General features: G+C 37.7%; 2 long non-coding RNA genes across 3 annotated transcripts in view; one reads left to right on the top strand and one right to left on the bottom strand.

The window, feature by feature from the left end:
• LOC139982469 (uncharacterized) overlaps positions 1 to 16,850 on the top strand; it is a 42,850-nt gene that overhangs the window by 24,151 nt on the left and 1,849 nt on the right. The window contains exons 6-7 of the long non-coding RNA XR_011798188.1: positions 8,036 to 11,129; positions 11,450 to 15,254. This is a non-coding gene — a long non-coding RNA (uncharacterized lncRNA). The remainder of the gene's footprint in view (positions 1 to 8,035; positions 11,130 to 11,449; positions 15,255 to 16,850) is intronic.
• Positions 276 to 7,482, bottom strand: LOC139982468 (uncharacterized). 2 transcript variants are annotated; one of them, XR_011798186.1, is made up of 3 exons: positions 5,994 to 7,482; positions 1,634 to 5,557; positions 276 to 1,182 (listed from the first exon to the last, which is right to left on the bottom strand). It is a non-coding gene; the product is annotated as an uncharacterized lncRNA (long non-coding RNA). The 2 variants fall into 2 exon arrangements; XR_011798187.1 differs by having other exon boundaries at positions 289 to 1,182; positions 3,279 to 5,557; positions 5,994 to 7,475.

Genomic DNA, 16,850 nt, shown 5'->3' on the forward strand with positions numbered 1-16,850 from the left:
CAGATCTTTTTACAATTTCTTTGTCGCTGATGGACCCCTCATATAGCTGGGAAACAAAAATTATACCCCCTTTAGGATCAACACCAAGTAAACATTTTATTGTGGTGTGACTTTTGTAAGAACTGTAAGTTTCACTTTGCTTTTGGAGTGAACTTGGCACTTCAATTTGTAATTCGGTTGCATCTATGATTACAACTGTATTAGGGTACTTCTGGACAAATTCTTGGGGTGAATTACGACCGGGCCATATCTTTAATGACCCAAGAATAACATACAAGTAATTAAACCAAGTTATCAGCTTTACTGATATACAGTACTTTCTGACAAATTGAATCTTTCAGCCAAGTCCAAATTGCTGAGTCCCATTCGCAATTTCATCATAACCATCAAGAACTCATCTTCAATCAAGATTTTTTTCCCTGTATGTTTTGTTGATTCCACTGTGAGAGATATCCCTTCATTTAATTCTTCATCTTCAAAGAGTGATTCTGCATTTATTAATTTACTTCTTGCCTCTTTGGTGTCATAGTAAACTAAATTATTTCTATCTAAATTTGGGACTAAAAATCTAAGTGTTTCCTTAAACTGTGCATTTGAATTAAATCCAGTAAAATGAGTAAAGAATTTCTCCTCCTTTTTTTCTGTTGTGCTTTTAGACAGCAAATGAGATACAGAGAAACTGTGCTGGCAAGGCAAGTCTAATTCCTCAAAACTGTAATCTTTCTGTGATATTTCTTGACACAGAGGATGGTCTCTGGGGGTCAAGTACATCACCCTCTCCTTCAGAAGCAGTGTCTGTTTCTTCGTCTTTATTTTCATGCCATACCTGTAATTTTCCTAACACTTGTCTTTCTGTACTTTCCCTCCCTGGCTCTGTCCAAATAAATTTTGAAGGTACAGCAGTTCTCTTCAACCTCTTCTTGTTTGCAAGTGGCTCGATGAAGTCATCTTCAGTAAAATGGCTTGAACATATTTTTGGCATGTTTATTAACTCTGAAAAATTTGGGATCTCGTTTCATTTTTGTGATCCACAAATTTAATCTTTTCTTGTCTCGTAAAGGTAAACTATGAAAAGACAGATCTTGTTTGTCGGATGAGTTTGTACAACCACCAGCACAGCAAAAATGAGGCATTTTCCCTTGGTTTAGATTTTCGTTGACAAAGTTGTATGGTTTAAGTGCTCTACACAAGTAAAAGAAAAAAAAAAGTAAATAAAAGATAATCAATTTCAAAATCAAAAATGGTGTGGGTGAGATGTACAATATTTTGCTTATCTTTCTTTTTTCCCCTCTTTCCCAATGAAATTGCAAGTCGCCTGCCACAAATTTGTATTCTGTAGTAAGCCTTGTATTTACAAATTGTGTAAGCAGTAAAGGTGGGAGTGGGCCGGCGCCTATGAACAGTGTGTATACACAGGGGACTGATAAAGAACCTAGACCCTAGTCTAGGCCTACGCATACACGAAAACCTTACAACGTTATCAAGCATGCACAGTATCATTACATTACAGCCTGTCTCCGCATTGGACCTAGCTTAATATGAAAATTGTAGCGAAACTGATGTAGGGCACTTGCACACACGCAATCATCATGAACCGGGAGAAATGTTTTCCGATTCTTACTCAGTAACTCACCAACGGATTTTGTTCGGGGTTTCTTTATGATTTATATTCCTCCTCTTACAACAGTTCGTTGCTCCTGTGATCCTTGGACGTATCTAAATCGTTTTCCGAAGAAACAGCGAGTACGACAAAATACGACTTTGTTTATACTCGGCAGTAACTAGTATTTTGAGAGTACCCATTTCAGGTCACGTGACATATGTAAACAAACGAAACCGATTTTGTCTATTAGCGCGACGGCTATGGATCCGACTCCGTGGCATATTGGCATTTTTGCCGTACCACTATGGACATTGCAGCAAACCTGACTTTTCTGTTTTAGTTGATGGGCTCCTAATATATTAAGTTGCTTGACATTGATCGATTAACGTTCGCAACTTTTTGCGTTTAACGATCATATACTGTATTTTCTACAAGGTCATGCACAAGCCCTGCCCTAAAGAAGTAGTGCTGCAAGTGTTAGCCTAAGCTTCTTACTGTAATACTAGTGTTACTGTAAAGCTATATGTAATTTCGTGAGACAGTTGAGTTGACCTATCGTTTGATAAAACGTAACAGTATATAATTTACTGTTACACTACCGTAGACTAGCCTACAGTACTGTGATCGCCTAACTATCGTACAAAAATTTTCAAGGATTGAAGAATTTCGAATAATATCGCTTAATGAAGCAGAGAATTAACTGTGAACGGGCAAGGTGAAAGATTAGAATTTTCGAAGCCGTTCCAATAAAAATGTCGAAAACGAATCAATGAAATGAAAAGTATAGCCGCTCATCGGTTTTCCGCGTTCGCGGAATATCGGGGTAAATGCGGAATTCATGAAATCTTGAAAAGCGAGAAACACGGAATTTGTTTTTCCCACCGATGATCCTTTTAAAATGTATTTTCATGTGTAAATCAATTTACTTCAACAACGGGCGCGGAAATAATTTACCGGTAAAAAGAAAAATCGAAGTTAAAACAGTCAATTCAGCCAGTCAGCATGCAAACATTTACAGTACAGCTCCCGTATAAGAACCGTAAAAATCGTATTAAAACATTTACAACAGACTACAGAGCATAAACTCGTTGATAAAAAGGAAATGCTATTGTGTTCGATGAATGGAAATTAAAGTGGCCAAAAGAATTAGTGAGATGTTTGAAACAGCCGTTTCCTACATCGTTCTTTGCTCATGATTCTGTGATAACTGTTAATGATATACATCTAGAAGGAAAGAGGACGATAGTACAGTGTTTTCCCATATAATGTTTTAATTAGGAAACTAGTCAATTGTCTTTAACCCCCTTTTTTACATAAAGGTTGTGTTCCATGAAGGAAAAATTCAGCTTAAATTCATTTTTAAACTTTTGGGAAGATTTTGAAGAAAAGATAAACTTATAAAGGGCGTTTGATACAGTGCTAGGTGGAAAACATGTTCCTCGTCTGCATCCGCTTTTTTGTTTAGGTTTTTGCCATCCTTTTTTTCTGTAAAGTTTTGAACGAGATCAACATGTATTTTGCTTGGTCTATGACACCTGTCGCTACAGTGCTTAGGTTCAAACATTTGACAGTTTAATTTCGCCAATAGCCTAGCCCTTTGTTGGATTTGTATTCCAAGCACAAGAAATCGTGTTTCAAATGGATGTTGAAGCTCAACGATTATTAAAATGCTTACCGTAAAATGCGGATGATGTTCAAACAACACATTTCGTATATTCCAATAAAGATCCGTGACGGAGGATAAACGGAAGTGCGTACGAACTACGATTTTGGTAAAACTGGCAATTTTAGACAAGTTTTATTCTCACTCAGTAAGCCTTACTGATTAAAATTAGAAACTACATGTACATTTAAGTTTTAGATGTTGAAAATATCATCTTTTATATTTAGGAGGATACAACAGATTTAGAACACCCAAACAATCCCCCTTCCCGACCACCTCAGAAAAAAAGAAACGTCTTGAAATGTACCATAGGCTCACAGTGCATTGACACGAAAGTTATTTGAATAACAGCTAGCTCTACACAGATTGTTTACATGTGTGTCGCCAGACAGTACAGTACTGCGCCAGACGTCATTTGCATATTACACCAAAAGGCGGAATTCCTTTGCCTTGTATCAGATGTAGCTGGCTAGCAACAGGTGCACAGAATAAAATACCCTGGACAGACGGCCGACATGCAATGTTTGTTGGGAGTGATTGACAGTTGCTTGGTTACAGAAAGACGCAGCCTTTTGTTTAGTTGAAACATTGCATGTTTTAGTCTGAACCATATTGAGTTATGGACGCGATCAATTCATTAGAATTCAGTTATTGATACATTGAAAAAGTTAACAACAGACCTCAGCCTGTATCCCAATCATAGATTTGTATATTATTTTTTTATTTTCGGTCTTTCCGTTAACAAATCGCAGCATTTTAACACTGCGTATGGCTGACGGAACGTTGAAAAACGGTGAACCCTAAACTCAATGATTGTTGTGTTAACTTATTCCAACACTAATCTGTAGTTGATAGTTGCAAATTTACGGACCACGTTAAAATCCAAATAAGTTGTAGTGCAATGTTAACATCACAATAAACATGATTTATGTTCACTTCTTCATAAATGATATTTTTTACGAAGATCCAAGGTACATATACCTTATATGAGTTCAAATAAATGATGTCCGCTCTTTTCCGAGACTTCCTTTTACAGTTAGTTTGCTTGTTATTCGTATACGAGTGACCACGCTCCTGCAAACGTCCGCGAAGAACCAGTTTGTATCCAATTGCTCTTTTGTGGCAGGTGCCCTACAGCATTCTGAAAAGGTACCTGAGAGATTCTTTTGGTGATCGTGTGCAACTGTCACAACTCCCTGTTACCGTATGTGGAGGGTTCTACAAGACGGGCTCTTTTTATATCTATATATATTTAGGGGCAAAGGAACGTTTTCTCTAATGTAGAATGAGGGGGGAGGAGGATTTATTCTGTTGTCGACTGGGACCTATGTAGCCAGGGAGCTGTTATGTAGGGACAGTAAAGTACTCAACAACTGTGGACGTGAAATAGCGCCCCCTTTTTTGTTTCTTTGCCATTGGTTGAGATGTTATACATGTACCACCCATGCTTTAAGGTAGCATACGCCCATTAAAAGCCCCATTGACTTACACACTAAATCACAAAAGTAATGTGGTCTCTAAGTCTAGATAGAAGTTTTCACTAGCTAAACGCTACCCATCACCGGATAGCTGACAAGTTGGCCTTTCATGGCACCATCAATTTTCCGTACCATGACCATGAAGATTTTTTGCTATCCGAGCCGGAAGTTTTCGTCACTTGTAAACAAACCTCTTCACTCAGTGGTAAACAAATTTCCTACGCTGCTCCCGGGAGGCCTAAAGGGGTCTAAAATTGCCTCAATTGACCCAATTTTCTCACCACATGTACTTCCATTCATGCTCTTCAACATGCAAGCCACAAAAAACTAGATTATGATTGATAACAGGTCACAAAAGATGTTCTCCCGCTGCTTTTCGGCACTTTTCCTGAAGGAGAACAATCGAGCGGACTGATATAGACTCTAATAGGAGTATGCCACCTTAAGTGAGATATGAATTTTTTTTTTATCACCAAAATGATACTTTTCATAGTTGTCACCATATAAACCACAACAGAAATCTATGCAATTATCATTTTAGGTCCAAAAAGATGTATTTTCAGAGATTTCAGTATGCACGGTGCAGTGTGTAAATACACATATGAGCAATACTGTGTAAGCAGTAACCAGGTCTATGTCTGCAACAACACTTCCAGTCACCAATTTTGATAAGCTTGACCAATTTGGGTGCATCTATGATTCTTGCAGGTTTGATTGGTATCCCTGATCACAGTCCACTTGGTCTGGCTTGCCCTACCTGCAGAAACATCATCCATAGAAGGGTCAGCGGGGAGGGCTTTTTCGTCTCTGGCTCTGAAAAGTGATGAAAACGACTTTTGTTTACTCAGCAGATTCCTCCCAAACTGACCCACAGGACATACCCCAATGTATTCCTGAACTGTTTGGAACATGTTAAACTGATATTGCATGACACTCCAGTGCAACTGTTAAGTTACTAAGAATAAGAGAAGAGAATCGAAGGTGTTCTTTGCCAAAACTGGATCATCGGGATTTGTAAACAACAGCCTCACTGTAACAGTATTACAGTAGTCAAAAGGAAAGCTTACTGGAATGCTATCTAGATACACTGTTCACCTCAATAGCACACCCAGTCCATTTAAAGGTTTGTGCATAGGTTGTAACAATGTATTAAAGACAGTTATAAGAGAAGAGAGGTGGATAGGGGGGCATATTTCATGATAAAACATTCAAATTTGTTGCTCGGCAAGGAACAACAACGTCAAATTACCGTATTCTCCATTGGTGGCAAGCACTGGTTCCTATAGTTACTACAGTAGATCTCCCATGGAAGCATCAGGATATCTCTTTCTGCTGTCAGAGTTGTTTGGGATTTGTTGTTACCTCACCTAACCAGTTGAGTCCATTGATACCACACCCATTCAAAGTATATAGCTGTGCATGCTGAGGACTTAGCACATCAACTTTCTCTGAAAATTGACAAAACAACAGAAAACTAATGAGGAGTGAGTAGGCTCAAAAACCCCTTGATGCACATATGCAGGGGCAGAAAATGCATACCTTTGTGGATTATTTGCTAAATAAGACTCAAAACATTCTCTGTGCAAGGTATTAGCACTCACCAGCCACTCCACTTAGGATACAGACCTCATACAACATTGTGCTACAGCTGGTGTAGACTTGGTCTAGGATACTAACGTAGCGCCATTATGAACCTGAGGCCTAGGCCTAAGCTAACAACGTTAGGGGTATTTCATGCATTGAAACTGAGTTTTTGTCCTTAGTTAAACACCAGGTACTTCCAACTTTAGCAAAAATAACCTAAAATATGATTACCATGTACTTTAGGTGCCCACAGATGTCAAATTTCACTGAACTTAGTCGTTCACGTCACACACACTGCAGGCATTTTGGTCTGATTCTGAAGGATTTTGAATTTCGTGCATTTGGCACCTACTTAGCAGATTCAAGGCAGGAATCATACTACGGAAGCTTTGGTAGGTCAAGGCTTAATGACCCTATAGTTAATTGGGGAGGAAAAACTGGTCAGAAATGCTCAGAAGGCTGTTCTAGTCTACTGTATAGAAACGCACATGCTCTTTGTGGTACTTTAAGGCTGTAATACTAATTTATGCGTAAAAATCACCCAAGCTTGAAATTTTCTGACGTTTGCTTGAAAACCATTTTTACACACCATAGCAACTACTTTGATCCAAAATTGGGACTTCTAGCACTTAAAATGAAAAATTTGGCATTTTTGCTTAAGGTAGCATACGCCCATTAAAAGCCCCATTGACTTACACACTAAATCACAAAAGTAATGTGGTCTCTAAGTCTAGATAGAAGTTTTCACTAGCTAAACGCTACCCATCACCGGATAGCTGACAAGTTGGCCTTTCATGGCACCATCAATTTTCCGTACCATGACCATGAAGATTTTTTGCTATCCGAGCCGGAAGTTTTCGTCACTTGTAAACAAACCTCTTCACTCAGTGGTAAACAAATTTCCTACGCTGCTCCCGGGAGGCCTAAAGGGGTCTAAAATTGCCTCAATTGACCCAATTTTCTCACCACATGTACTTCCATTCATGCTCTTCAACATGCAAGCCACAAAAAACTAGATTATGATTGATAACAGGTCACAAAAGATGTTCTCCCGCTGCTTTTCGGCACTTTTCCTGAAGGAGAACAATCGAGCGGACTGATATAGACTCTAATAGGAGTATGCCACCTTCATATCAAGCCATTGTATATACCATCAACAAGTACTTTTTCTGCCCATATCTGCTGAATCAGGTATGTTTGTGTTGCTTCAAGTTCAGGAGTAATATTAAGAAAGATGTAGCGACTTGATAGGGATTATATCAACACTCGTAATGTATTTAGGGTTGGCTATTTATTGATTATTGTTGAACGTTATTTCTAGTCCGAAGAGTAATTGGGCTTACATAGACTCAACATGGGAAGTGGTTTTGCGAGTGTTTAACGTTATGTAAATGCACACATAGTTTAAATCACTAAGTACTGTTCAAGTGAGTGACGAGAGATTAATAAGATCATTCTGTAGTACATTAAGGTGTTAGTTATACTTCTACTTCTTCCATTTGTTTTTTATTCATTATGCATTTAGCCTTATCCATTGTTTTGTGTTAATTTAACCTAACTTGTAAGAAGTTCCACGCTTTGTAAACCGAGGGTTTCAGACCCAGAGTGAGAGGTTGAATAAACCATGCATGCTTTCATATCAAGCCATTGTATATACCATCAACAAGAACTCTTGTGTACTTTTTCTGCCCATATCTACTCAATCAGCTGGCTCATGAGCACCACCATCTGCTGTAATAAATAAGAGGAAGGCTAAGCCAAGGAGCAGGAACCTGTGATGGCTATAAGCGAGACCTGTGACCTCTAGACGCAAAACCTGTGACGGCTAGACGCAGAACCTGTGACGGCTAGACGTAGAACCTGTGACGGCTAGATGCGGAAACCTGTGGAACACCCCAGGCTCGACCATTGGACCGGGGCAAAAGTTAGTCAGAGGTCGGATGAAGAACGGAACTATCTAGCGTTTTTTACTTTAATGCTCAAGTCTTTTGGTCCTTTTCCCCAATTTTCCTTCTTTTTTTTAGTGGAGGCAACTTTAGCTGTACATTCCTCGAAAACGAAACGTAGGAATTTGATTCAAATTTCCCAGGAATGCTTGGAATATAATCCCCTTTCATATATCAAAAATAATTTTTCTTCTGGACTATCCTTTTAATAGCTTCTCCCAAAACTGTTGGAGCATTGGCTGATACCGACGCTTTTTATGTAAAAGAGCTTCATAGACACATGGAATATTGTTCTGGACTGTATTATTTATAATGATCCATGATCATGTTCTTATTATAGATATTGAAATCATGAAGAAAATATTACGATCGATCTCTCTCAAACAAAATATGCCTTACTGAGTTCGCTCGGTTTTTCTCGGACCGAGTTACAACAAAGTGTACCAGTCCCGCGAAATCGTAATAACAACCATATTAGAACAACTTATCGCATTAGATGTTGTTCGTGAAATATATGTTTTCAAGCTGTTATTAAATCGCCAGCCTAGGTTCACAACGGGTTGCATTCTCATTAATATTTTTCCTTTCTCAGTCGCTCATGTTCCTATGCCAAATATCACATGTTCCATCTCTTTTAATTTATGGGCATTTCCACAGTAATGAGGTATGTGTTGCAGTGTGAAGTTTGCATTAAAATAGAATTGTGAACTGGTGTGCAACATGCATTTGTTGTTTCAATTATTCAAACAGACTTTGGAGATATAATAAAGACAATCTTAATACATTTCTCTGTTGTTCCTTTACTTTATTTATTGAATATGTTCTCCGTCCATATTCTTTGCAGTCTATTTCTTGTGACATCCAAAACATGGCAAATTTAAATTTTACCCTTGGTTATGGTAAAAAGTTCGGATGATAAAATTATTGGGCCACAATTGTAGTAAATTAGCAAAATTGCTGCTATCAAGACGTTTCTTTTAAAATCTACCCAAAAAAATGGATGAAAACCTCATTTCTTCATTGTCTCTTCATTGTCTGTAACGGGCGTAAATCTGTCCGTCCGTAATGTTACATACATGCACAAAGCCACTGTTTGATAGCAGTATACACATTGCCGAAAGAAACTGCCCCCATACGACGTTCCAACATCTTTCTTCCTTGGTAGAAGCTAACAATCCATTTGACAAACTCACTACAGAGCTAAGAGCAACTGTAACATTCAACCCGAAATTCTGTCCACGATTTGTAATGGACATAACTGGTGTAACGATGTACAGAAGGGCTTTGCATATTGTTGAAGACGATATATGTAGCTAACTTCAACATCTTCAGAGTCTGCGCATTCCAATAAAAACGCAGAAAATCGCAAACACGAACGTTATCTCTATGTACGTAGCTGAGCAGACGATCTGTCCAAGATGTTACATGCACTACAATGTTACACGCATAACAACAAATGATCAGGTTAGTTAAAATTCCTGAGATATATTTGATTATTAGCGTGTACAAATGGTTTTCAGTGAGTCGATCTACAGTTCCACACCATATGCGGTCAATGGGAACCGATGTTTAGCATGGAATCTGGTAGTTTGAAGCTATTTTGACAGACAATTGAGAATTGTCATTCCTGTTCGTGCGAACAAGGACGGACCGCTGTGTAGCCTACCGATAAGGTACACTGTAACATTAGGCCTAACTTAAGTCTACAGTAAGAATAACTTATAACAGTCGATGATACCACGCAAAACAATGATAAATGTGATCTTAAAAACAACATATTAATTGAAATGTTGCTACTTTGCCTGCTCCCTTACTTAAAAATGGTTTTAACCACCACCTCAACACGCAAGTAGTGTTCACTGTTAGGCTATGCATAATACGAAAAGGCCTACTAGTAACACACATAACACAGTGGGGTTAGGCCTACTGAAATCCCAATGTCGCGTAGTTTGCGTGACTGTACGCCTAAGGCCTAGGCCTTTTTGTTTGTTAACAATGGTATTGAAAGCGTGTTGCACTGCTATAGTAATAGGCTAGACACACACCTAATATGCTTTTTCGTTTTTTTTTCTTTCTTGTTTATTTTTCTTTAAGCCAATGTTTAGGCCTAAGACTAGTTTTGCAACAACTTTATGCAAGTGAGGCTAGAGGTACTGTGACTTATCTTTGCAAAATTTACAGTTTGAGGGTCTAATAAAGTTGTGTGACCATATCATGGGAATGTTGGTGACTAGAATGAATGCACCAACCAGCTTCGGTGGAGTACGAAACCTAGTTTCTTGTCCAAACTTTTCCCCGAAAAAGTGCCAAAACTTAGCTTAAAAGTTTGAGGTAAATTTCTGTATTTTGCTGTTGAATTAGTGTATATTAAAATAGAGTGAATGAAGTACTCTTCAGTCTGATCCATGCAATAACAAGTTTTGCAAAGGAGTATACCAACAATTTTGTTTATACTGTCTGCTTCAGCAGGTGCTGCACTTCATCGCAAAATGAAATTTGCCATCAGGCTTCGGTCGTCAATCAGATTTCCAAATGAATGCGAAGAAGAGACTCCCCCTACTGTATCTTGATCACGTGCATCAGCAATGCGTGAATACAGAAAGAACGTAAAGAAAAGTTCTGAAAAATACCAACTTCAGTGTTTGGTGGAAAAGCAGAGGGCCTACAAGTACCGTCATAACATGACAGTCGATCAGAGGGGAAAGTACTGTACAATGAAAAAGCAAAACAGAGAATGAGAAGAATGTGGGAAAGGAAAAAGAAACGCAAGTTACTGAGTTACTGAAGTCGATGATGAGTGACCAACCCAATTTGCCTTTGTCAAGGGAAGTGCATCACTCAAGTGGGACAACCATGTAAGTAACTACCTTATACTTTTTGCGATATTGTTTTTAACCTTGTTCAGGGATGCCTTGCTTAATGGCCATAGACACAGACCAGTGAGCTGTTACAGCTAGTACAGTGAGCTGGTAACTAGCATGTTAGAAGAATATTTCCACAGTTGTACGATGATAACATTTTGCAAGGAAGTATGATGCTGTTGTTCAACCCTGTTTTAGTCTTCCACAGCTTGGGAATTTGAAGGAATGTTGAAATACATTTTTAATATTTCACAGCATTATCATTCATTCCTTCACTAGTTGTTTGACTGGAATCCATTAATTTCTTTTCTCAGCTCTGGAAGTCAAACATTGCCAGGATGCAACGAAATGTCCAGAGAGAAATACTATGCAGTCTTCTACGACAAACAATTCCATGTAGGAAGGATGATTGCAGAGGAAGGGGAGGAGTACTACCAATTTAAGTTCCTACATAAAGTGTGTAACCCTAGTGCTCGACTCTTTGATTGGCCTGCTAGACCAGATATTGATACTGTTCATAGGCGTTTCATAATTCATGGACCACTTGTTCTGGTTGGAATGGCCCTTTCAAAATTGAGGACTTTGATAAGTGAAAGAACGCTACAAACAAATGAAGTTAACATGTAGCTCTGAGCAGTAATTCCTATGAAATGGACATTTGCTGTAACTTTTAGGATATTGTGTAAAGCTCCAAGAAAGCTACTTTTAATTCAGAATAATCAGAATAATTTCACTTGGGTCAGCTACATTCCTCGAATAAAGAAACAATGTTAAAGATACGTTTTTCTTCAAGTTTCTATGAACATTTAAATCATTTTGCATTGTTAAATTTGAAAACATTGACTGGATTCTGCTATGGTTGGAAAGCTATCATTTTATCATTATGCATTTGGTATTGATAATTAAGTGAAAGACTGTTAAATTACATATTGTTTGATTTTGTATCATTGACTGGAATCACATATGAATGAAAAGCAATTGTTTGATGCATTTGGTATTGATAATTTATTGAGCTTTGATAAATTTATGAAGATTTTGTATTGATTTGTTATATATGGATAAATTGCTGCATATGTTGACTGCAGACATTCATGGAAATTCCTGTTAATCTGCCTTGCCATATGGAATGCTTGATTAACAGACCACCTGAAGTTTTGTCTAATCTAGGAAGTTCTCTGAATTTTGATTTTTAACTGTTGCGTTATTTCATACTAGTTGAAATGCAAGTTTTTATTGCATGTATTCCAACTTTCAGAGCATGGAGTGAATGTTACTAACTTCTCTGCAAATCTTGCTGACCTGTGAAATAAAAAAGTGAACATGCATATTAGTGTTTATCTTTTAGAAGAATGGTTTCATGTGGACATACCAGAATATACTGGAAAATTTCCAAGAACTATTGAAAGAGTTTTACCCTTGTGACCAAAATCTGTTTTACAAAAGTGTTGCATTTAACATCTTTCATTCATTATTTATTTGTTAATTGACATGTATTTGGTATGCAATACCCATAGAAGCAATAAAAGAGAACAAAGATTTCCGTTGTTTTACCAAACAGTTATTTAAATCCGTCCACAAAATACTGTTACATACGTATGTAGATTTTCCCCCCAAAAATGATTATATCTTGCTTTGTAATGTATTTCTTTCTTTCTCTCAATTTAAAGCTCTTGTATCATCACTTACTTTGTTTAGACTGTCTTGCTTTAAGTGTTTGCTAAATTGGTGCTCCCAACAGCATTTCCTAAATCCTATGTCTGTCCATGTTACATACGTTCCATTACAACTAATTTGACAAGTAAATGTGTTGCGTAAATGCAAACGGTTAAAGCAAATATGTTTATGCTTGACATGAAGGTCAAAGACAGTGTCTAAATTCAAAAAAATGTAATTCCATGCTTGATATTACAAATTTAATTTTTGGCTACAATGTCACACTTTTGTACCTCTCTAGTGTGGAAATGCCCTTATGTCTTTTGGTCTTGTTGTTTCAAAATAACGTGGTCGAAATAAAGATAATGTAATGACCTACTAGTTTGGACATTTGTAGACCTAAGATTATTGGAATTTAAAATAAATAAATCAACGAAAGCTTTTCACAACCTGATCTATTCAATTAAATGACTAGCTCACATAGGGACTCATGATTGCAAGTTAAATGAACGCTTAAATCCACATACCCTCCTCTCCCTCCCTCCCTCCCTCTTCTTCCGTCGACTCAAAGCAACCGCGCGTGGGATTTCCTGTAGATCTGTTTGATGTTCCTAACTTTCAACATCTATTATTTTCTGCCTGTATCTTTTCACAAGAATAACAAGTAACTTTGGCAACCCGTGTACACGCGGGCCCAAGCAATCTCCCAGGCACCTTGCCAAACACAATAATATGAGCTCACCCCTTGAAGCAACGAGCTGTCCGCAGTGTGCGCGTAACATCGAGGGATAACACCGAGGCCTAACATCGAGGCCGGGAAGCAACTTTCTTGGAAATCCGCAAGCATGTGCGTGCTTATTGTAGAAGTGTCTAGCGATGACTATAAAGGCCACTAGTGATTGCACAATCGATGAAAGTGGGAAATTCAACAGCCTTGATAAGAGAATATGCTTATCCTGGCTATAATATAGGAAAACGCGAATATAGAAATGAAACGATAATAAAGGAAAAGTCGGTATTTGGGAGATGTTTGAATCAAAAAGTATGTGGGAGCCAGGTATTCGTGCACATGAATTTAGATACAAGGCTATAGTGCCAATCAGCTAGAGTGGGTGTAATAGATACTGAAGGATTGATAAATATTGAATATATCGGTTGGTATTTCAGTGAGGATAGCGGGGAAACAAGAAAGACACATGCTACCAATATGCATCTTGTAAAAGTAGAATTGGTGGATTCTGCTATGAATTATTTTTGTTTTGCGCGATCTCCTGTTGTATATTCGAATCTTAAAACACAGTAAGCATAGATCCCATATATGAGAGTGCATGAACAGTGTAATTTAAAATTATGAGAATACTGTCTTTTTCTCTTTTATATATTACAAAAGACTGAGATCACAGGCTATTCCAAACACCAGAGGTACCATAACTATACTGTGGCCTATGAAGTGTTTACCGAAAGGAATGTCCCCAATACAGGAAATAACTAATTCCCGAGGGCCCAACTACTTACCAAGGTACATGAGTTGGCACCATTGCAATTTACTGCAATTTTGGGGTTTTGAACACATAGAAGATACTCCGACTTTGTCTCCGTCTTTTGGCTTGCCACTGTAGACATACTGAACGCATTAATTAAGTAAAATAGAGGCATTCATTAACGGTTGGTGCCAGGGCCATTTTAGCGTACTAAGTTTCCCTACTCAGCTCACACACCCCTTCCCCAATAGGTCCTATTTTACCTCTTCCACTGAACGACGAAGACCTTTGTCTTTCTTTTTTTTTCACAAGCCACAGGAGGAAACTTATAGACCGCAAACATTTTCGGGAAACCGATAGTAGTGCTCTTTTTGCGACAGCGTTCCCTTTGTTGTGTCCTATCTGTTGGGGGAAATCTCATCAGGTGATATTAATTAATCACGGAAGGTTTCGAATATACAGTGATACCAGTCGTGTCTAATCTTTAGGTTTTTCGCGCCTAGATCAACTTTTTTTGCCCTTTATTTGCACTGTGAATGGTCTAAACTTGTGAGGTTGGCGCTTTCCTCAGTCTTTTTTTTTAATATCCTTGTATGTAGGCTTTCGTAATCCTTTTTAAACTGATACGATTGGTGTAAATTGGAAAAATCGACTTCTGCCGTTTATGTCAGCCACACATATTCAGTTGAACATTTTTATCTGTCAGCCTCCTGTGACGTGACGTGTTGAAGTTTGCGCTTGAAATAAAATCTAAAAGTAAATAGTTTTTTAAAAAGTGATATTTTTATCTCAGTTGTAGAGGCATATTTCATTGTAAATCCCCAAATTTGGTGTTCTAACATAATTCTTATAACATAGGAGAAGAATAAAAAACGAAAGTTTCGCGTTATTTTTGGTTGCTCTGCCGCGTACGGTGTGAAATTTAAAATGAAATACCAAGGACTGGATCCCGCGTTGACGAAAGCAATACCAAAGTTCTTGTTCGGTAAGTCATAGTTAAATATACATTATATATTATACCTTCTATAGATGGTTTACAAGACTGCTTCACCATTGGTATATCCATTCTTGTTTAGTGTCATGTCAATAATGAATTTTACTAAACTTCCTGCAATTCACCCAACCATGGAAGTATTTCGAGGTAGGACATTCGTGACATGGATATTATAAGTGCATGGGTTTACGTCAAACTATTTTCGTAAATAGTGGTTAAAGCGCATTTTTGGCTTTGATGAGACCACCCTTTCTGTAAGGTTTTCAAACAGTAAATCTTACTTAGGCCTAAAGAAATACCCACAAAAAAATCATTTAAATTATCAAGTGAATACAATTCACATCTATAGTCCCTTAGCTTATGCCACAGAAATAGTTGGTTATTTTAGTGCCCACCTGTTTAGATGGGAATAAAAGTTCATTTTTTAATAGAGGCTGTTACTGTACAACAGTCGAAAAGTAAAACTTTCGTAACATTAAAAAGGTTTATGAAAAGGCGAAATATAAATGCCTCAGATATTTTTGTTTTTGTTACTTTAATATCCTATCAATAGGCCGCCCCCCCCCCCCCCCCGCAATGTAAAATGGGAAAAGTAGCAGAAAGAACAACCTAACGCTAGTAGGGGGAACTGTATATTACAAGTAACGTAAAGGGTCGACTGAACACCCGGAGGCACAACTATCAGAGACCTTCAACTTAAGAAATAAATCAATGGCCTGTTATAACTATATATGACTCTACACTGAAAAAACTTCAAACTGTTCAGAATTCTGCTGCCCGGTTAATATCATGGTCATCGCGTCATGATCACATGTCTCCAGTGCTTCAATCACTCCATTGGCTTCCAGTAAAACATCGGTCAATTTATAAGCTCCTCTTAACGTACAAGTCACAACACTCCCTTGCCCCTGGTTACATTACAAATTTAATTCCTCAGTATCATCCTCAACGCCAACTTCGCTCGTCTACAAAGTGTCTTCTTGCCACCAGCCATACCCCAAACAAAGTTTTATGGAGAAAGAGCCTTCATCTCTGCTGCACCTCATCTCTGGAACAATCTACCATTTTCAATTCGCAATGCACCATCGGTTGACTGCTTTAATCGTCTCTTAAAAACACATTTATTCCAAAATTTACAGTGATTTGTCTTGCATATTTGTGTACTTGTTTTAAGCGCTTTGAGGCCTTTGCATAAAGCGCTCTATAAATATTTGCTTATTATTATTATTATAAAGGTTTTGCTTGTTTACTTATTTTTTTAATGATGGTGTGTTAGAAGGAATGGCTCGAGGAAGACGATATTCCATCACAAATTACAAAAGAGAGTCCTTTTTTTATCGTATCACCATTGCCAAATTATGGAATTGGAAAAGGACCACAACATACAGTATGATGATGTTAATGATGATCTAATTTTATACGTTCATGTACTAAAAAACTTACGATCATGTACTAAACATTTACGATGATGTACTTAAAAAGTAAGATGTACATCAAAACATATACGATCATGTACTGAAAACTTGAGATAATGATGAAAAAGCGCAAGTTACAATAAAGTGGCGAATGAATATCCTTTAATGTCGT

The sequence above is a fragment of the Apostichopus japonicus genome, chromosome 16, assembly GCF_037975245.1.
Source record: "Apostichopus japonicus isolate 1M-3 chromosome 16, ASM3797524v1, whole genome shotgun sequence".
NCBI lineage: Eukaryota > Metazoa > Echinodermata > Holothuroidea > Aspidochirotida > Stichopodidae > Apostichopus > Apostichopus japonicus.